Source organism: Pseudophryne corroboree, chromosome 2 (genome assembly GCF_028390025.1).
Source record: "Pseudophryne corroboree isolate aPseCor3 chromosome 2, aPseCor3.hap2, whole genome shotgun sequence".
In the NCBI taxonomy this organism is placed as follows: Eukaryota; Metazoa; Chordata; class Amphibia; order Anura; family Myobatrachidae; genus Pseudophryne; species Pseudophryne corroboree.
Window position 1 is genome coordinate 234,915,194 of NC_086445.1, and position 23,692 is coordinate 234,938,885.

Below are 23,692 nucleotides of genomic sequence, written 5' to 3' on the forward strand. Positions count from 1 at the left end.
GGATGCCAGCTGTCAATAACCTGGCATCGACATCCCACCCGCCAGAATGCCAGCAGCGGGGTGAGCGCTAAGAGTCCCCTTGCAGGCTCGTTGCACTCGCCATGCTGCAGGCTTGGTGGCTCGCTGTGCTTGCCACAGGATCTGTTCCCACTCTATGGTTGTCGTGGACACCCATGAGTGGGAATAGCCCTGGTGCAGGGCCAGCGCCACCATTAGGCAGCATTAGGCAGCTGCCACTGGAGGGCGGCACGCTCCCGCTAAACTCACTTTTTGTCCAAACAATTGCATCTGGAGGATGTGGCCACAGATTATGTATTTTAGGTTGTTTTGCTGCTTGCCTAGGATCGAAGGAGGCAGCGATGACGGAGCCAAAAATGCTGCAGCTGAGTGCGGAAGAGACAGGCTCACCGAGGGGGGGGGGCGCAGTTTTTCTTGATGAAGACGCCGGGGATCGGAGGAGGCAGCGGCAGCGGAGCCCAGCCAAGTGTACGGAAGTGACTGGCTTAGGGGCTGCTTCTCTGGATGGAGATGCAGAGGAGTAGAGGAGGCGGCGGAGCCGAGCATGCTGCAGTTGTGCAGGTAAGTGATGGGCTCCGGAGATGCCAGGGAGCAGAGCTGGCTTGACACAGTGGTGGATCAGCAGCCCGAATCCTGGAAATCAGGTCACTGTGCCCTGCTGGCCTCTCCCTGCTCTGTCATGTTAACCCAAAGACCCTGTGTCACAACAGCCATGCACATGGCTGGTAGAAGCAGAAAAACAAGTGGCTAGAGTGAGGACAGGAGCACAGTAGCTGTGTACAGTATGTGTGTGTATACAGTATGTGCAATGCATGCTGTATATGAATACATATCTATATGTGCATGCTATATGTGTGTGTATATGTGCATGCTATATGTGTGTGATGTGTGTGTATATATAAACAGTATATATAAACAGTATATATATATATATATATATAGTCCAAAACTATGAACCCGCACTCAAATGCTGCCAGGTTGATTAGTTGGAGGGTGCCTTCAGCAGATAATTAATGCAAAGAAAGACAAAGAAGCTGCGGCACTCCAAATGCAAAAAATGTGTATTGGTTCAGATAATCATCATAGCATGAGGTAAAAGCAACGTTTCGGTACGCACAGGTACCGTTTTCAAGCTACATGCTACTGAGAAGAATAGACAGATAAAACAGAAGTAACATGAGTTACTCACCTAAATACCCCCCTGTCGCTGAGAGAGGCCGGGTAACGGCGGCGTCCCGCATGGAGTCCGTCCGTGACGGGCGCTGGCCGATGACGTCATGCCGCTGGGCGCCGGCGGTGATCCAGGGAAGCGTAAGGCGTTGCCTTGCAACCAGACGCTCCGGGCTGAGACATCTCCCCGGCCCCCCCCAGCGGCTAAAGGAAAATGACACATGATTAGTTGTAATGATAGGTCGGCTGGAAACAATACTCAGGATGGCACAGATATATATTGCAGTATGAGAGCACCCGTAAATACACGCACGCAAACACTGCAATAGGAACAAGATAACATGGGAAAAAACATGAGAAAAACAAACATTAGAAGCTGTCTGTACCAGAGCAAATAAACACTCAGAACCCAGCAAGAGGAACAGAACTGATTGTTCAATAGATTGCCTCTGAGTGTGTGTTACTGCACATAAAGGCAACCACTAGACACATTAAACAATGAGCGTAACAAATGAGTATATAAACATCTCTTTAAAGAAAGGTGTTCCAATTATAGCGTTCATTCAATCCTGCAGGAGATACTGTGTTGAGACTGTATATCCACCTCATTTCACATTTTAGTAGCTTTCCACTACGGTCACCTCCACGTAATGTAGGAGGGATGTGATCAATTAGCATATGTTTTAATGAAGATAACGGGTGGCCCAGTTGTTGGAAATGCCGGGCCACAGGTTGATCCGAGTTTCCGCTGGCAATGGCCTTTCCAATTGAAGATCTATGTAAGGCCATGCGTTCACGGGCTGTACGGATCGTTTTGCCAACATAGTACAAGTTGCATGGGCAAATTATAATATAGATCACATGAGTGGAAAGACACGACAAAGTATGCTTCAAGAAGATATTCTTTGAGGTGTGGGGATGCTTAAATGATGGGCCAGTCAACATATGTGAGCAAGTGGTGCATCGGGGACATTTGTAGCAACCTGGTGGTTTCGTCATAAAGTGAGGAACAGGAATAGATTTAGTAAAACCTGTGATGTCCGTATGGACAACCATGTCTTTAATGTTCCGTCCCCTGGTGAAACAGGCCATGGGCCTTTTGGATTTAAAACATGGTAAGTCCTTATCAGACGCTACTATGGGCCATAGGGCACGGCTCGCTCGCTGGACCACTTGGCTGGATGTTGAGTACTCCATCTTCCAAGGTATACATGATTTGGTGTCCTTCACTTTAGGTGTGAGCAGTTGGGACCGATCCAATGCTAACACTTCCATTTTTTGTTTCCTCAAATCAGTAAGATTGTATCCTCTGGCCACAAATTTGTCAATAACACCATCGATACTGATAGCTGCTAGCGTTTTATCACTGGCTATTCTAGCCACACGCATCATCTGTGATTTGGACAGCCCTCGTTTGAGAGGTTTCGGATGGAAACTTGATGCCAGTAAAAGTGTATTTCGGTCGGTTTAGAGAATACTTCAGTTCTTAATTGGTGATTATCAATGGATACTAGGACATCCAAGTAGTGAATTGATGTTGTACTATGGTTTGACGAGATCCTGATGGTAGATGGTCGAGAATTAATGGTTTCTATAAGGCCTAACAGGGCCTTTTCATCCCCTAGCCAGAGAATAAACAGATCGTCGATGTAACGCATATAAATTGAGATGTACCTAGCACTGTCAGGGACAGAAAAGAACATGGCCTCCTCTTCAATGAACATAAAAATGTTGGCGTAGCTAGGCGCAACGTTACTGCCCATGGCACAGCCCAGGAGTTGCCTGTAGAAGGTGCCATTATAGATGAAATAGTTGCGCGTGAGAGTGAGTTCAAGCAACAGCATGAAAAGGTCAATGTCAAGGTCTGAAATCCCCTCAGTAAGGTAGAAGGATCTTACGGCTGCAAGTCCTTGTGCATGTGGAATCGACGTGTATAAGCTATTAATATCCATTGTGACTAGAATGGCGTCGGTTGGAATGTCGGTGATACCTGCTAGTCGATTAAGGAAACTAGTAGTATCCTTAATCAATCTGGCGTGTCGAACCACATATGGTTGAAGAATCTGATCCAGGTACATCGCAATAGGCTGATATAGAGAGTCTCGAGCCGAGATAATAGGGCGCCCAGGGGGGTGCACCGGGTCCTTGTGGATCTTCGGGACAGTATAGATGATGGGACTCACTGGGTGTGGTTGTTGTAAAGCCTGTAAAAGGGAATCATCCAGGAGACCGTCCGACCTTGCCCGCTGTAAAATGCTGGTGAGTTCCGCTTGGTATTGATAAGTCGGATCACTATCGAGCTTCTGATATACGGCAGTATCTGCTAATTGTCGTTCAATTTCTGCCATGTAGTCCCCCAGGTCCTGGACCACAATAGCACCACCCTTATCTGCCGGGCGTATCACAATATCTCTATAGTCAGAGAGATTTTTGAGAGCAAGGTATTCTTCTTTGCTTAAATTCTGGTGTGGCCTGGGTTGAGCATCCACGAATTTCTGGACCGATGCATCCATCATCCTAGAGAAGGTTTGGATGGAGGAATTTTGGGAACTGGGGTCAAACTTGGAACGGCTTCTCTTCCTGAGAAACTGTTGTGTGGGTGATGTGACAGAGGCTTCAGGCACATGTTGAAAATGCTCCTGTAACCGGAGCGTTCTGGAAAATTTGTAGAGATCAATGTTCCAATTCAGGTCACGGTGTCTATTGGTTGGCACAAAGGAAAGGCCCTTGTTGAGAACCTTCTCCTCTGCGTCAGTGAGTTCATGGGAGGAGAGATTGTATATCATTTTTTCTTTTGGGAGGGAGCTTCTTTTTTGCCGCGTGTTTTGACCCCCGCGACGGGTGGCTTTCACTTGACAACCTGGTCTTTTGGTTTCTTGATGTGACCGCCGGGGGGGATGGAAGTTCCCTCTAAAGGGTCATCCGAGTCCCTAACTTGAAAGTCACTATCACTGTTCGAGGTGACTGTATCTCCTCCCCGGGCTTCTCGGCGTTGACGCCAACTCTGGCGAGATCCACCCTTCTGTGGCCGCGAAGGATAGCGGTCGTTGCCCATTAGCCAATGATATACTCGATTGGTCTCATAGTCTTGAACAACTGTGTCATATTTCCTGAGTTTAAATTTGGTCAGTTCCTTCTGATAGGATTCCATTGTCGACTTTAATTTGGAGAGCCAGTCGTTGCCGGTGTCAGCAGAAAGAACCGGGACATTTTTTGTTTGAAACTGTTGAATTTTGTCACGCACAAGGTGAAGCTCCTTTTCAGACTCTTTAATGACAAGGAGCATTAAATCAAATCCATACTTGTTTACAATCCCTATCCACTGTTGACAAAATTCCGGACTGTACCGACCGATGGTTGGTACATTACGACAGCGGAAGCCTTGAGGTATCATCTTCTCCTTGAAATATTTAGTCAAGGTAACCCCATGCATCAGGTAGTCGGTTTCACGCTTTTTTAGCTTGACAAGATGATGGTAAATTTCCTCAGCCGTCAGATCTGATTCAAACTAAGGCCAGAGTTCCTTGGATAAAATAGCTTCGGCCTCTTCGTCAGTAAAGCTGCATAATAAGCCCTTAGTTAAGGGCATGCTCCGACACCCTGGTGTGAAGCCACTGTTGTCATCCGACTGTGCTTCCATGGTGTACTGTGTCAATATTCCAAGAGGGGTGAATAAATGGAGCTGGTGGTGCTGGATTCCGTGCGGAGTCAAACGACTCACATAGAACAGTCCAAAACTATGAACCCGCACTCAAATGCTGCCAGGTTGATTAGTTGGAGGGTGCCTTCAGCAGATAATTAATGCAAAGAAAGACAAAGAAGCTGCGGCACTCCAAATGCAAAAAATGTGTATTGGTTCAGGTAATCATCATAGCATGAGGTAAAAGCAACGTTTCGGTACGCACAGGTACGCACAGCGGCTGGGGGGGGGGCCGGGGAGATGTCTCAGCCCGGAGAGATGTCTCAGCCCGGAGCGTCTGGTTGCCAGGCAACGCCTTACGCTTCCCTGGATCACCGCCGGCGATGACGTCATCGGCCAGCGCCCGTCACGGACGGACTCCATGCGGGACGCCGCCGTTACCCGGCCTCTCTCAGCGACAGGGGGGTATTTAGGTGAGTAACTCATGTTACTTCTGTTTTATCTGTCTATTCTTCTCAGTAGCATGTAGCTTGAAAACGGTACCTGTGCGTACCGAAACGTTGCTTTTACCTCATGCTATGATGATTATCTGAACCAATACACATTTTTTGCATTTGGAGTGCCGCAGCTTCTTTGTCTTTCTTTGCATTAATTATCTGCTGAAGGCACCCTCCAACTAATCAACCTGGCAGCATTTGAGTGCGGGTTCATAGTTTTGGACTGTTCTATGTGAGTCGTTTGACTCCGCACGGAATCCAGCACCACCAGCTCCATTTATTCACCCCTCTTGGAATATTGACACAGTACACCATGGAAGCACAGTCGGATGACAACAGTGGCTTCACACCAGGGTGTCGGAGCATGCCCTTAACTAAGGGCTTATTATGCAGCTTTACTGACGAAGAGGCCGAAGCTATTTTATCCAAGGAACTCTGGCCTTCGTTTGAATCAGATCTGACGGCTGAGGAAATTTACCATCATCTTGTCAAGCTAAAAAAGCGTGAAACCGACTACCTGATGCATGGGGTTACCTTGACTAAATATTTCAAGGAGAAGATGATACCTCGAGGCTTCCGCTGTCGTAATGTACCAACCATCGGTCGGTACAGTCCGGAATTTTGTCAACAGTGGATAGGGATTGTAAACAAGTGTGGATTTGATTTAATGCTCCTTGTCATTAAAGAGTCTGAAAAGGAGCTTCACCTTGTGCGTGACAAAATTCAACAGTTTCAAACAAAAAATGTCCCGGTTCTTTCTGCTGACACCGGCAACGACTGGCTCTCCAAATTAAAGTCGACAATGGAATCCTATCAGAAGGAACTGACCAAATTTAAACTCAGGAAATATGACACAGTTGTTCAAGACTATGAGACCAATCGAGTATATCATTGGCTAATGGGCAACGACCGCTATCCTACGCGGCCACAGAAGGGTGGATCTCGCCAGGGTTGGCGTCAACGCCGAGAAGCCCGGGGAGGAGATACAGTCACCTCGAACAGTGATAGTGACTTTCAAGTTAGGGACTCGGATGACCCTTTAGAGGGAACTTCCATCCCCCCCGGCGGTCACATCAAGAAACCAAAAGACCAGGTTGTCAAGTCAAAGCCACCCGTCGCGGGGGTCAAAACACGCGGCAAAAAAGAAGCTCCCTCCCAAAAGAAAAAATGATATACAATCTCTCCTCCCATGAACTCACTGACGCAGAGGAGAAGGTTCTCAACAAGGGCCTTTCCTTTGTGCCAACCAATAGACACCGTGACCTGAATTGGAACATTGATCTCTACAAATTTTCCAGAACGCTCCGGTTACAGGAGCATTTTCAACATGTGCCTGAAGCCTCTGTCACATCACCCACACAACAGTTTCTCAGGAAGAGAAGCCGTTCCAAGTTTGACCCCAGTTCCCAAAATTCCTCCATCCAAACCTTCTCTAGGATGATGGATGCATCGGTCCAGAAATTCGTGGATGCTCAACCCAGGCCACACCAGAATTTAAGCAAAGAAGAATACCTTGCTCTCAAAAATCTCTCTGACTATAGAGATATTGTGATACGCCCGGCAGATAAGGGTGGTGCTATTGTGGTCCAGGACCTGGGGGACTACATGGCAGAAATTGAACGACAATTAGCAGATACTGCCGTATATCAGAAGCTCGATAGTGATCCGACTTATCAATACCAAGCGGAACTCACCAGCATTTTACAGCGGGCAAGGTCGGACGGTCTCCTGGATGATTCCCTTTTACAGGCTTTACAACAACCACACCCAGTGAGTCCCATCATCTATACTGTCCCGAAGATCCACAAGGACCCGGTGCACCCCCCTGGGCGCCCTATTATCTCGATTCGAGACTCTCTATATCAGCCTATTGCGATGTACCTGGATCAGATTCTTCAACCATATGTGGTTCGACACACCAGATTGATTAAGGATACTACTAGTTTCCTTAATCGACTAGCAGGTATCACCGACATTCCAACCGACGCCATTCTAGTCACAATGGATATTAATAGCTTATACACGTCGATTCCACATGCACAAGGACTTGCAGCCGTAAGATCCTTCTACCTTACTGAGGGGATTTCAGACCTTGACATTGACCTTTTCATGCTGTTGCTTGAACTCACTCTCACGCGCAACTATTTCATCTATAATGGCACCTTCTACAGGCAACTCCTGGGCTGTGCCATGGGCAGTAACGTTGCGCCTAGCTACGCCAACATTTTTATGTTCATTGAAGAGGAGGCCATGTTCTTTTCTGTCCCTGACAGTGCTAGGTACATCTCAATTTATATGCGTTACATCGACGATCTGTTTATTCTCTGGCTAGGGGATGAAAAGGCCCTGTTAGGCCTTATAGAAACCATTAATTCTCGACCATCTACCATCAGGATCTCGTCAAACCATAGTACAACATCAATTCACTACTTGGATGTCCTAGTATCCATTGATAATCACCAATTAAGAACTGAAATATTCTCTAAACCGACCGACCGAAATACACTTTTACTGGCATCAAGTTTCCATCCGAAACCTCTCAAACGAGGGCTGCCCAAATCACAGATGATGCGTGTGGCTAGAATAGCCAGTGATAAAACGCTAGCAGCTATCAGTATCGATGGTTGTATTGACAAATTTGTGGCCAGAGGATACAATCTTACTGATTTGAGGAAACAAAAAATGGAAGTGTTAGCATTGGATCGGTCCCAACTGCTCACACCTAAAGTGAAGGACACCAAATCATGTATACCTTGGAAGATGGAGTACTCAACATCCAGCCAAGTGGTCCAGCGAGCGAGCCGTGCCCTATGGCCCATAGTAGCGTCTGATAAGGACTTACCATGTTTTAAATCCAAAAGGCCCATGGCCTGTTTCACCAGGGGACGGAACATTAAAGACATGGTTGTCCATACGGACATCACAGGTTTTACTAAATCTATTCCTGTTCCTCACTTTATGACGAAACCACCAGGTTGCTACAAATGTCCCCGATGCACCACTTGCTCACATATGTTGACTGGCCCATCATTTAAGCATCCCCACACCTCAAAGAATATCTTCTTGAAGCATACTTTGTCGTGTCTTTCCACTCATGTGATCTATATTATAATTTGCCCATGCAACTTGTACTATGTTGGCAAAACGATCCGTACAGCCCGTGAACGCATGGCCTTACATAGATCTTCAATTGGAAAGGCCATTGCCAGCGGAAACTCGGATCAACCTGTGGCCCGGCATTTCCAACAACTGGGCCACCCGTTATCTTCATTAAAACATATGCTAATTGATCACATCCCTCCTACATTACGTGGAGGCGACCGTAGTGGAAAGCTACTAAAATGTGAAATGAGGTGAATATACAGTCTCAACACAGTATCTCCTGCAGGATTGAATGAACGCTATAATTGGAACACCTTTCTTTAAAGAGATGTTTATATACTCATTTGTTACGCTCATTGTTTAATGTGTCTAGTGGTTGCCTTTATGTGCAGTAACACACACTCAGAGGCAATCTATTGAACAATCAGTTCTGTTCCTCTTGCTGGGTTCTGAGTGTTTATTTGCTCTGGTACAGACAGCTTCTAATGTTTGTTTTTCTCATGTTTTTTCCCATGTTATCTTGTTCCTATTGCAGTGTTTGCGTGCGTGTATTTACGGGTGCTCTCATACTGCAATATATATCTGTGCCATCCTGAGTATTGTTTCCAGCCGACCTATCATTACAACTAATCATGTGTCATTTTCCTTTAGCCGCTGGGGGGGGCCGGGGAGATGTCTCAGCCCGGAGCGTCTGGTTGCCAGGCAACGCCTTACGCTTCCCTGGATCACCGCCGGCGCCCAGCGGCATGACGTCATCGGCCAGCGCCCGTCACGGACGGACTCCATGCGGGACGCCGCCGTTACCCGGCCTCTCTCAGCGACAGGGGGGTATTTAGGTGAGTAACTCATGTTACTTCTGTTTTATCTGTCTATTCTTCTCAGTAGCATGTAGCTTGAAAACGGTACCTGTGCGTACCGAAACGTTGCTTTTACCTCATGCTATGATGATTATCTGAACCAATACACATTTTTTGCATTTGGAGTGCCGCAGCTTCTTTGTCTTTCTTTATATATATATATATACACACACACAACAATAGGAGAATTGGCGCCAAGGGGTCGTATCAACACCCAATTTTTAACCCTTAAATGGTTAACACTTTTTAAAATAAGGTAATAACATGTTCCATCATTAAAAATTTATTAAAAACATAACAACTTCAAAATCCAAATTAATACAGAGGAGTATTATTCCACACTTTTAGCTGTATGACTCTTAGCGTTGAATACAAATGCAGATGGTTCACAATAGTCTCCTCCTTCTCCTTAAAGTTGGTTTGGAGATAACGTCACAACACAGACAACCCAACGCGTTTCGTCTTTTACAAAAGACTTCATCGGGGGTACATCTATAATTGTAGAAGATTTTATCAAAACTAAATACAATAAAAATTTAATAAAGAAATTTTTCCAGAATGGTGTATTCTATTAAAACAGGAGAGGAACATATCATTACACAAAACTTGAATATATCCGAGCAGACAGAGAAAGAACAACGGAAAAAGAAGAAAGACTGTTATAATTGCATCTGGAGGCCACACACACTACTGAGCCTCATTTTGACTTGTTTTAAGGACACTACATCAAAGTTGGATCAGCCTGTAGTGTGTTTTTCCACTTTAATTTTGAGTGTGACTCCAAATCCAGACCTCCATGGGTTAATAAATTTGATTTCCATTGATAATTTTTGTGATTTTGTTGTCAGCACATTCAACTATGTAAAGAACAAAGTATTTAATAAGAATATTTCATTCATTCAGATCTAGGGTGTGTATAATATATATGTACATGCTGTATTTGTGTGACATGTGTGTGTGTGTGACATGTGTGTGTGTGTGTGTGTGTGTGTGTGTGTGTGTGTGTGTGTGTGTATATATATGCATGCTGTAAAAATTAAAAACATACTGCTCTTGTATGCTGTAAAATATAGGGGTGTTGCTGTTCAAATAACATTACACTGGTCCTGTATGTTGTAAAAATTCAGGGGTGCAGTGAAAATCCATGTACACTGGCCCTGTCTTGTACACTGTAATAATTCTAGTGTGCCGTGAAAATCAATGTACACAGGCCCTGTCTTGTATGCTGTAATTATTCTAGGGTGCAGTGAAAATCAATGTACACTGGCCCTGTCTTGTATGCTGTAATTATTCTAGGGTGCAGTGAAAATCAATGTACACTGGCCCTGTCTTGTATGCTGTAATTATTATAGGGTGCAGTGAAAATCAATGTGCACTGGCCCTGTCTTGTATGCTGTAATTATTATAGGGTGCAGTGAAAATCAATGTACACTGGCCCTGTCTTGTATGCTGTAATTATTCTAGGGAGCAGTGAAATTCAATGTACACTGGCCCTGTCTTGTATGCTGTAAAATTACAGGGGTGTTCTGAAAATACAGGGGTGCTGGTACTGTCTGCAGTTGTGATGCCTAGGCCTGACCTTCACAACACTGTATGGGAAGAGGAGGCTCCTACCACCATTTGCACGCCCCCTGCAAGTGTTGGTAGGAGCACCACCAGTCCAGTTGCTGATATTGAGATTGAGGATGTCACTGTAGAATTACATCAGGATGAGGAGGATATGGGTGTAGCTGGCACGGCGGAGGAGTTGACGATGAGGATTCTGATGGTGATGTAGTTTGTTTGAATAAGGCATCAGTGGAGACAGTTGTTGGCCATGGGATGAAAAAGCCCATTGTCATGCCTAGGCAAAATACCAAAAACGACACATCTTCAGTGTGGAATTATTTCTCCGCACATCCAGACATCAGGTGTCAAACCATCTGTTGCCTTTGTCAAGCCATAATAAGTAAGGGTAAGGATGTTAACCACCTAGGAACATACTCCCTTATACATCACCTGCAGTGATAAGTCATTGTCAAGTTCAGAAAATTTGGGTAATAGCGTAAGCAATCCACTGACACCTAAATGATGCAGTTTTGTTTGACTATTATTTCTCTGAGAGGATGTAAACACTGAAGAGGATGAGGACGACATCTTGCCACTGTAGAGCCAGTTTGTGCAAGGAAAGATTGATTGCTTCTTTTTTGGTGGGGCCCAAACAAAGCAATCATTTCAGCCACAGTCGTGTGGCAGATCCTGATGCTGAAATGATTGGTTTGTTAAAGTATGCATGTCCTGTTTATACAATATAAGGGTGGGTGGGAGGGCCCTAGGACAATTCCATCTTGCACCTCTTTTTTTTTCTTTGCATTATGTACTCTTTGGGGACTAGTTTTTAAAACTGCCATCCTGTCTGACACTGCAGTGCCACTCCTAGATGGGCCAGGTGTTTGTGCTGCCCACTTGTGTCACTTAGCTTAGTCATCCAGCTACCTCGTTGCACCTCTTTTTTTCTTTGCATTATGTGCTCTTTGGGGCCTAGTTTTCAAAACTGCCACCCTGCCTGACATTGCAGTGCCACTCCTAGATGGGCTAGGTATTTGTGCTGCCCACTTGTATTGCTCAGCTTAATCATCCAGCTACTTTGTTGCACCTCTTTTTGTTGTTTGCATTATGTGCTCTTTGTTGCCTAGTTTTTAGAGTGCCATCCTCTCAGACACTGCAGTGCCACTCCTAGATGGGCCAGGTGTTTGTGCTGCCCACTTGTGTCACTTAGCTTAGTCATCCAGCCACCTCATTGCACCTCTTTTTGTTCTTTGCATTATGTGCTCTTTGGGGCCTAGTTTTTAAAACTTTCATCCTGTCTGACACTGCAGTGCCACTCCTAGATTGTCCAGGTGTTTGTGCCGCCCACTTGTGTCGCTTAGCTTAGTCATCCACCTACCTCATTGCGCCTTTTTTTTCTTTGCATTATGTGCTCTTTGGGGCCCAGTTTTTAAAACTGCCATCCTGTCTAATGCTGCAGTGACACTCCTAGATGGGACAAGTTTTTGTGCCACCCACTTGTGTCGCTTAGCTTAGTCATCCAGCTACCTCATTGCACTTTTTTTTCTTTGCATCATGTGCTCTTTGGGGCCTAGTTTTTAAAACTGCCATCCCGTCTGACAGTGCAGTGCCATGTCTAGATGGGCCACGTGTTTGTGCCGCCCACTTGTGTTGCTTAGCTTAGTCATCCAGCTACCTCTGTGCTACCTTTTGGCCTAAAAATAATATTGTTCAGTGTTCAGTGTTCAGAATAGACTGGAAATGAGTGGAAATGAATATTATTGAGGTTAATAATACCGTAGTTTTAAAATTTCCCCCAAATTCTGTGATTTTTTTAAAAACTTCTGTTTATTGAATTTTCAGGAGAAAATACAAAAATACATAACAACAATCCCAATTAACCTTGCCAATAATCATATCGATGAGATCTGAGGGACAAAGGTAAACAGCGTGAAACTAACCTCATACAAGACAGACACAAGAGGGAAGGAGGGGGAGGGGAGGTAAACATACCTAGGATAAGTGCAGGCATATACTAGTCATGGAAAAACAAATTACCAAACTACAGCTGTGCAGGATTTAAACATTTGAATAGGATACGTTATTGTACAGTGGTGTAGTGGATACATAGGACAATGGTCATACCCTGGAAATGACACAGGAGTAGTCAAATTCTGTGATTTTAGCTGTTTTCACGTTTTTTCAAAAATCATCCAGATCCAAAACCAAAACCCGAAAAGGTGGGTCAAAGTCAAATTGCATATTTCGATATTTAGAATATGCTATGGCATTTACTAATGGGTGCGTCTACGATGCATGCGTCTACGATGCATGCGTAGAATACGAATGCTATAAGCTAATATGGTAGGGCGCGAATGACCGTAACGGCAAGTTACTGTGCGCATTATGGTAGAAGATGCATTTGTTAATAAATATCATACTGCAACAAAATAGTAAATATTTCTTACATACACTCAAATGTATTACAGCCAGAAATACAAAATCCTATAGTATCCTAAAACATACAGTATCAGATTGCTCTGTCCAAACAGGCATTGTGTCCATGGAAGATAGACCTTTGACTAATTGAATGTGTAAATACCACTGTTTGCCTCAACTGTTAACAGGAACAAATGAGGCTTGGTAATGATCCCAGTGATTCGGTTTTGTCATTGTCTCTAACAAACAAGAAGCCAGATATGATACAATAGCTAAAGATATGCAGGTTCTTGATTGTGTACTTAAACACTCATTCATGCACATCACAATCCTGTGTGTTTATATTCAATAAAATACAGACCAGATATTGATACTTGAATTAATAGTGATATGTCTTATGTATTATGTATTCTGGCTTTATGGTTTCAACAGCACTGACCTGTCCCCTACACAATGAGTTACACATAGTCTTTACACAACTGGACAACTGTATATATATATATATATATATATATATATATATATTGTTCCATTAAATATCAAACCATACGTGTAGTACAGAGATGGAACTGCATAAGGACACCGTGTGTGGGATCAAATTGTTCAGGATCACATAAGTAATAATTTGGTGGTTGCGAGGATATTGTCACCTATTGCGGCAACAAGTTATTAGCGATACCGGATTCATGTATATTCCTGTATGATGCTGTGGTCGGTTTGAACTGGTCTTTAGGTGGGAGCCCAGAGGTAAACAACTGTAATCACATCACAAGATTAGGTATCGCCCAGTGTTCGAGCTGACCAATGACCCACGGTGTACTGAATATGTCCCGCCCCTTGACAAAAGGAAGAAGATCTTACATTCCACATTGAACTGTTATTGGAACATTGTATAAAAGGATATGCACCTGGCCCAGGTTTCAGTCACCTTTCTCAGAGGTCATCTTGTAAGACGACTGAGGCCTGGAATCCAGTGGCGCAGCTTATGTATGATGGTAACTGTTACTATTGTATTGGCATAGTTGTATTGCTAATTGTACTTGCATTTATTTCCCCTGTGTCTGTTATATATTATTGCACGTATTATTGTATCTTTGAATTGTATTATGTTGCTACAGTGTAGCATTGTTATCCCCTTGTGTCCGCTAGGGACTAATATATATGGTCATTGGGTTGGACCTTTAATCCAAACTTACCCCTCTGTCTGGGCACACTACTGACACTATACTAAGGTTTAAGTGTGTTATATTGCTGTAGCCATAAATATTCACCAAGGTATTACGAGAGTGTCACAACGCTCAAAAGGTACGCTAAGTGGTGCTACGCATAGGTACGCCCATTGATAGTAATAAAGTGTAACAGTTAGCATAGCATTGAGGAAACTGCGCAACAGACTTATTGTCCATCGGTTTACTTTAAAAACAGTTTATCACAGTTGTGGGCACTAACCGCCCATTACATACTTTAAAACAAGTACCGTACGCAAGACTTAAGTTTATCAGCAAAGGGTGGGATTTACGTAATCAAACTCGTGCTAGTAAAACCAAGTCTGTGTCGGTACAAAGTTTGAAAGGTGCTAACGCGAACCTGCGAACAATAAGTTCAGTCTCTTGGTATATTGTAATAATCATATATTGTATTTATTTTGGGTTTATTGTCATATTCTAGTTTGCCACAAAAAAAAGGGGGTTTGCTGTTTGAATTGCTTGAATCACGGTTAAGCTGTGCGAGCATTACATTCGCACAAGTGTAGGCACAGGCCCATTCATAAAATCAAACTCCGGTAACCATCGGAGAGTGATTTGCATATAGTTCAGGTATAGTGCATAGAGGATTGTTAAAAAAAGTTGTGTAATTGTACTGTTGTGTGTTTTAGGCCCAAGCCTCTGCCAGACGGCAACTTGCCTCGCGGTATTAAGCTTGGGCCCATACGGTGACGCGAGGCATCCGTAACGCATAGCGTGAGTACCACACGCACGTGAAGCAACGTGAAAGTGTGCTCATGTCATGTGTTTGGCAACACGTTGTGCCGTACATACGTAAAGAGGGCGTGACTGCGTTCACACGTTGTGGTACCATTGCACATGCGTTCGTAGTCACGTACTCATGTTGCGTCACTGACGAACTTCCGGCGGCGTCTGTGGGCGTGGTTGCATGACTAATGCATGTGCGTACACGTGGTCGCTTATGTTCACTGCATACGCAGCGCACGTGCAGGTCCAGCAGCAGGCGGTACACAAAACAATACTATTAATAAGTACAGGTTGAGTATCCCATATCCAAATATTCCGAAATACAGAATATTCTGAAATACGGACTTTTTTGAGTGAGAGTGAGATAGTGAAACCTTTGTTGTTTGATGACTCAATGTACACAAACTTTGTTTAATACACAAAGTTATTAAAAATATTGGAGCAGATGTATTAACCTGGAGAAGGCATAAGGAAGTGATAAACCAGTGATATGTGCAAGGTGATAAAGACACCAGCCAATCAGCTCCAATATGTAAATTCACACTTAGGATCTGATTGGCTGGTGCCTTTATCACCTTACACATATCACTGGTTTATCACTTCCTTATGCCTTCTCCAGGTTAATACATCTGCCCCATTGTATTAAATGACCTTCAGGCTGTGTGTATAAGGTGTATATGAAACATAAATGAATTGTGTGAATGTACACACACTTTGTTTAATGTACAAAGTTCTAAAAAATATTGGCTAAAATGACCTTCAGGCCGTGTGTATAAGGTGTATATGTAACATAAATGCATTCTGTGCTTAGATTTAGGCCCTATCACCATGATATCTCATTATGGTATGCAATTATTCCAAAATACGGAAAAATCCGATATCCAAAATACCTCTGGTCCCAAGCATTTTGGATAAGAAATACTCAACCTGTATAATCAATTATACTATTAATAGGACTACTATTAATATGATAGTAGTTTATTTAATTTCCAGTCAAGCAATTCAAACTTATTGATTTTATTCCAAATTATTAGTTAAGGGGTTTATACTTGTGTAACATCCGGTGAGGAACTGTCAACCAGAGAAATTTTCTGTACAGAAATATAATTGTAGAAGGTATTGTTTGGGACTCACATTCACTCTCACTCTTCATTAAAAGCTGGTTAAGAGGCGACGCTAGTTAAGAAGCGGTAGTGAAGTGACGCTAGTTAAGAAGCGGTAGTGAAGTGACGATAGTTAAGAAGCAATAGTGAGATTTAAGAAGTGGTAAATAGAAGCTGGTTAATAGGCTAGAAAAAAAATGCTGGTTAAGAGGCACTAGTTCCGGAACAAAGCAGACCCAAAGGGTCTGCCGAGTTCATACAGTTTCCCCAATCGCAGGGTACAAGGAAAGCAAGTGTCCTTGTGCTGTACGATTGGTCCGCACGGCCATAGGTGAGACACTGGTGTGATTGAGATTACATTTCCCTCGTAGCGTGTGCTGCTCGCTTAGTTGTCGGACTTGCTGTGCCTACTGAGGAAGGAGCTTTTGGGGTCCTCGGAAAATTGCCCACAAGCTCTGCTGACAGGGAACATCTTATCTCATCACAATGGGAAATAGAGGTTCACGCAGGGAGACCGTGCTACGTAGGGATCAGGAGCAAGACAGACCCAAAGGGTCTGCTGGGTTCATCATGAAGATAAAATACGGAGAGTACGCAGTTGCTCACATGGGGGAGTGGGTTAAAATGACCGCTGAGAGTAAAGTAGAATTTCTGAGTGTTGGCAGTTTTGATCTGGACGTTTTACACGCTGTTAGAGATAAGGTGTGCCTGCTGTCATCACGCAAAGTAAGAATAAGGCATAATGATTGTCTCAACTTGTGGCAACAGCAAGGTCAGGCACAGGGGAATAATACTGTGGTTGTTTAGCCAATGCAAGTGCAATTAGCCTGGTAAATGCAACTGCACCACCCCCTCCATATGCACCTGAGGGGGCAGTTACCGTCAAGTGGGAAACTAAGAAAGTGTCTGACAAAATTGTGAAGCCGTCTAACTTATACCATGTGTTAACTCCTTTTAAGGAATCTGTAAGTGAAGATGAAACGACCCTGACCTCAGCCATCTCCTATGCGATAAATCTAAATGAAGGGCAGAGCCAGGCAGCCAGAGGGGGTGCTGCTTCCCAAGCGGTGGAGACGGCTGACGTCAGCGACACAGCAGGAGAGGTAGGTAAGTATGGTGCACTGCACAGCACAGAGACAATAGTACCCAAGATCGTGTCTGAGAGCTTGGAAGTGGCACAGATGTACCCCCTGCGCACCCTAGATGTCCCCTATGGGAAGGCAGACAGAGAAGGGGTGATACCTGTAAGGCAAGTGAATATGTACTGTCCCTGGACTAGGTCGGAACTGCGGTCCATTATCGCAGAATTCCCAGGTCCCAAGAAAGATCTGACATGTCAGAAATTTATAAAGGATCTGGGTAAAGCACACAAACCCACCAATAAAGATTGGCGGGTCATGTTAAGGGCTTGTGTTCCATCCCATATTGACGTCCCGAAATTCATTTGGGTTTGTAAAGTGAGGGAAGACAAGTCCTTAAGCGATGCAGATAACCAGGAAAATATACGTCTGATCAATCTGCAATTGGGTGTATATTTTCCGACAACAATCGAATATAGCAAGATATTCACTATCAAGCAGAAAGATAGTGAATCGGTGAGCAAATATTTCAACAGGGCCTTACAATCCATATCCAAGCACACAGGTATCACCAACCTCAAAGACAGCACGCATCATAGGGAGATGGCTGTCTCTGTGCTGATGGATGTGCTTAAAGAAACCTTGAGGGTCAGCGTGCAGACTTCCTTTCCTAACTGGAGGGGCATGACAGTAGACGCCTTGAGGGAATCTGCCATTGATCACGATAAGAACATTCACAAATGCATGGAGATACAGTCAGACAAGTTAATGACTGTCAGCATCCAAGCTTTTAGTAGTACTCCAGCCAAACTGCAGCTGCACATGCAAAACACCACATACGGGGAACCTATTGTATGCTATACTTGCAATAAAGAGGGTCACATATCTAGAAAATGCCCAGTGACAGGGAACACTAGGAGATACAGCACACATAAAAGGGACTGGGAACCATATAGAGGAGAGGCACGTAGGTACCCACCTAGAGGGGACTGGGAGGAGTCAGATGGGTCCCAACACATGCCCCTGCCTCACTTTCTAGCTGACACTATTTCATGGGTGGGTCAGGCACACCAATAGGAGGCAGCTCACACCTGTATCCTGCAGCTGGTTAGGCTGACTCGACACCTTAGAGACGAACCTCAGGTATGGGTCAGCATAGCCGGCATGAGGCAAACCTTTCTGGTATATACAGGGGCCGCCAGGTCTGTTTTAAACTCTCCCCTTAACTTAGATTATATGGGTAACACAGTAGCAGCAGTGGGAGTAACAGGAAAAATGCAGAATTACCCAGTGACGAAGCCAGCAGAGGTTACGATCGGGCCATTGCATTCCAAGCATTCTTTCCTATTGGCTGCAGCAGCTCCCACCAACCTCGTAGGTAGAGACCTACTTTGCAAAATGGGCTGTGTCATCTACTGCACCCCGGATGGTGTATTCTTAGATATGCCAGGGAATCTTGCACAGGAGGTGCAACACATGCTGGACACTCCTCAGAGGTTAATGTTGCACTCTATTGTTATAGATTCAAGTCCATCTAAGGTAGCATAAATGATAGCACAAATACCGAGTTCCCTTTAGACTACAGATGGACAGGACACTGGATTGATGGCAAATGTAGCGCCAGCAGAAATCCATTTAAAAGCTGGTAGGGTATCGCCAAAAATACTGCAATACCCCTTAAAACCAGAGGTCGAGCTAGGAGTATACCCTGTGATAAAATGATTGGTACAGCAGGAAATCCTGGTTCGAACCTCTAGCACGGCCAATAGTCCCATCTTTCCTGTGAAGAAGAGTGGAGGGAGGGGATTGCAGGATTTAAGAGGGGTAAACAAGGTAGTGCAGAGCCAATTTCCCGTAGTGCCCAATCCAGCCGTCATCCTTATGCATATCCCTTCTCACTCTACTTATTTCACTGTCATTGACTTTTGCTCTGCCTTTTTCTCCATCCCTCTCCACCCTGACATCCAGTACCTCTTTGCCTTTTCTTACAGAGGGGTACAGTATACATGGACTTGCCAACCCCAGGGGTTCATAGACAGTCCAGTATCTTTTGCATGATTGTTTACAGTCTTTCCAGCCCGCAAATGGGTCGGTATTAATACAATATGTCGATGACTTATTATTGTGTTCCGACTCATTCGCGTCTTCAGTAGCTGATACTAGACAGCTACTGGTGCATCTCTCAGAGATGGGAAATAAGATATTGAAGGAGCAGTTGCAGCCATGCCAGACCAGGGTTAAATATTTGGGACACTGTCTTACCCAGGGGTTGAGACACCTCACTGATGACAGAATTCAGGCGATTAAAAACATATCACTGCCACAGACTCAGCAACAGATTTGTACCTTCCTAGGTATGTGTGGATACTGGATCCCAGGTTTCTCGATTCTGGCATTACCACTTCAGGAAATGGTCTCTTCAAGTAAGCCTGACTGAGTCTCTCACACCAAGGAATCTGAGCTGGCTTTTGAGGAACTGAAGGCAAGCCTGACCAGGGCCCCAGCCCTGGGAAAGCCAGATTATGGGAAACCTTTTTGAATTGTATGGTATGGAATCAGCTGGGTGTGCGGCATTGGTTCTTACCCAAAAGCATGGTGATGCCAATTGACCAATAGCGTACTACAGTGCCCAACTGGACATGTTAGCTCACTCACTCCCCACTTGTTAACGAAGTGTAGCTGCAATAGCACAACTAGTAAGCAAGAGTGAGGACATGGTGTTAGGATACGATTTAACTGTTCATGCTCCTTATGCAGTCTTAGCACTCCTTAATTCTGCCCAAACCCGGCATGTCTCATCGGCTCAGAGCTGGCACTGATGGCTCTGGTGAACATTTCCATAAGAAGGTGCAATACGCTAAATCCAGCCACATTCCTGTCACATGTGCCCTCCAAGGCACAAAGGGTGGGAGATGATGGGAATGTTGCTGAGGTAGGAGAATTTGGTGAGAATGTTGACAGACATGACTGCATGACATATTTGAATCAGACCTTCACAGCGCATCCTGACATAAGCAACAGCCTGTTATTTGAGGTAGACAACTTTTTTCACCAACGGTAGCTGTCATAGACAAACAGAAATGGGAGAACTGTGCACTGTTTATGCGGTGGTAGATGGAAAAGGTATTGTAGAGGCTGAACCCCTTGGACCACCTCACTCTGCACAAGTGGCTGAACTGTTGCCACTGACCAGAGCGTGTGAGCTGGCCGAAGGGAAGTCAGTTAATATATATATATATATATATATATATATATGTTTGCAAAAGTCCCGGCACTCGTCTAAAAATGAGTAATGTGCTGCGGTGCCATCCCAGGGGAACCAATCCTCCATATGATGCAGTGGAATAAAGGCGGCACTCATACAGACTTCATATGCAGTATGAAAAAGGTCAGCTTTAATCAACCGACATGTTTCGGGGCTCTACCCCTTCCCTACCGACTCTAGGTATGCTTTTGGAGTGGTGCATGATTTCGGGGCCCTATGGCGCCTCAGAAATTTCATGACGGCAGCGGGCACACCAGTGGCACATGCAACGTATATTAAAAGACTCCTGGTAGCTATCCAACTACTAGACAGGGTAGCTGTTCCCAGCTGCCTCTAAAACTGCTACCTTCATTGCCAAGAGTTTGTTTGTAGGTATGGTATCCCAAAGGTTATCAAGAGTGACAGAGGCACTCACTTCACTGGGGAGGAAATTCCATCTTCTACACTCCTGCGGAACATTGCACTCAAATAACTGCTGGTAATTCCATCTTCTACACTCCTGCAGAACATTGCACTCAAATAACTGCTGGTAATTCCATCTTCTACACTCCTGCGGAACATTGCACTCAAATAACTGCTGGTAATTCCATCTTCTACACTCCTGCGGAACATTGCACTCAAATAACTGCTGGTAATTCCATCTTCTACACTCCTGCGGAACATTGCACTCAAATAACTGCTGGTAATTCCATCTTCTACACTCCTGCGGAACATTGCACTCAAATAACTGCTGGTAATTCCATCTTCTACACTCCTGCAGAACATTGCACTCAAATAACTGCTGGTAATTCCATCTTCTACACTCCTGCAGAACATTACACTCAAAAAACTGCTGGTAATTCCATCTTCTACACTCCTGCAGAACATTGCACTCAAATAACTACTGGTGAATATATACTTGTTTAGTTTTATTGTAAATGAGTGCTGCAGATTATCACTACTGATTGCACTGAAATAGTAAATAGCAAATTGGGTGTTAAGAATTATAGCATTGCTATAGGCATAAGGCATCTGCTTTTATAGTAGATTGCTTATGCACATGATGGGTTGCTATTGATAAATTGGAATGTTATCTCCTGAGTATAGGCATGAGGGCATGACTGTGATAAATCTCAGTTGGCTGGTTTGTTTGGTTGTTTTCTTAAAACTTTTATTACTAGTCATTGCTGGGGGAGGGGTCATTGGAGTTTGGGTGTAATCAGTGTATTCACATGCTTGGTCCATTACTTAAAGAGCATCAGGATGGCTTAGGCCGTAGGCTTGTGGGCCATTACTTCAAAGGACATTATTCAAAGGATAACTACAAGTTTAAAAATAATTTCGACATTACACCGACGTTAAACCGAAAGAAAACAGAAGGACAACAATCTATCCACAATCTGGACCACTAAAGGACAACTTTCAAACAAATGAGTTCCTCTACACCTCAAACTACTCCAGCCTGAGTAACCCATACTTATAACTTAAATCTGTGTTAGGAACGCTGCTAGACCTTTCCACTTCATCTGCAACTACTCAAATTTGTCTATAGCTTACCAAAACCATCTGAATTCTCACCTGTACCAATGTTATCTGTCTTTTTACACAATGAAAAGACATCCCCAAACTGCTCACTACAGCTCTCTCTTATGCAAACTCATGTATGTTTTTTGATGTAATGATTGGCTTGCAATTGGCATTGCATGTGTGGGGAAGTTGCACAGTGAAACACAGTTTATTATTGCATGCTCTCTGGTGTTTACCTCCTTTGATCACTTGCTCATTGTGGTCAGGTGTACTATATCTTTACATTTAGGGAGGTGTATTCATGGTGTAAAGGACACAGTGTGATTCCTGACTAGTAAAAAAAATATATATATATCAACACTGAGCAACATCCCCAAACAGGTAATTTCAACTTTAAACTTGTCATTTATTTTGTACAGTCTGGACATGGCTACTAATAACAAATGCACAGGCAAAAATCTTAAAGCTATGTGTGCAAATGCTAGGAGCTTAGGAGACAAAATTCCAGAGCTAATTGCAATAATGACAAGGGATAACCTGGATTTTGTGGCAATTACAGAGTCATGGTGCAATGAAAATCATGACTGGGACATAGCTATACCAGGATACAATTTATTTAGGAAGGATAGAATAGGAAGAATAGGAGGAGGGGTAGCAATGTATGTGGAAAAAAAAGCATAAATGCTACTTTAATACAAAATATTGAAGACAAAACTGAGGCCCTTTGGGTCACCATAGAAACCGAGGAGAAGGATGTTATTCGCATTGGGGTGATCTGTAGACCACCAGGCCAGGGGCAGGATTTGGACAGGAACCTATTGTTGGACATCACTAAAATGGGTTTAAAGGGAGAAGTCATAATCATGGGAGACTTTAATTTACCTGATGTAAATTGGGAGGGGTCTTTTGCAAGTTCAGCTACAAGTGGCAAATTTCTACATTCCTTACAGGGAGCATCTCTCAAGCAATTGGTGACGGAGCCCACTCGCAAAGATTCAATATTAGATTTAATTCTTACAAATGGTGACAGGATATCTGACATATATGTGGGTGAGCACCTGGGATCCAGTGATCATCAAGCAGTATGGTTTAGTATAAAGACAGGATCCAACTCCTGTCACACAAAAACAAAGGTGTTGGATTTTAGAAATGCTGATTTTGCAAAAATGGGGAGATGTTTAAGTGATTCATTGGCGAACTGGTGGAACTTGGAAGGAGTGCAGGAGAGGTGGGAAAAACTGAAAAGTGCAATACTAAGTGCAACTGATCTTTGTATCAAAAGGGTTAGGAAAAGCACCATGAAAAGGAAGCCAGTGTGGTTCACAAAAGAAGTATCAACTAGTGTGAAAGCAAAAAAGATGGCTTTTAGGAAATACAAACAGACTCAAAATAATAACGACAAAGAGGTGTATCTTGACAGACGGAAGGATGCTAAGAAAGTGATCAGACGTGCAAAGGCAGAAGCTGAGGAAAAAATGGCCCAGTCAGTAGATAAAGGGGGCAAAACTTTTTTTAA

General features: G+C 44.0%; 1 long non-coding RNA gene across 2 annotated transcripts in view; it reads right to left on the reverse strand.

Moving 5' to 3' along the window:
- Positions 1–9,560: 9,560 nt before the first annotated feature.
- Positions 9,561–23,692, reverse strand: part of LOC135011603 (uncharacterized) — a 307,553-nt gene continuing 293,421 nt past the window's right edge. For both annotated transcript variants that reach the window (XR_010210675.1, XR_010210681.1), the window contains one exon: positions 9,561–9,776. This is a non-coding gene — a long non-coding RNA (uncharacterized LOC135011603). The remainder of the gene's footprint in view (positions 9,777–23,692) is intronic.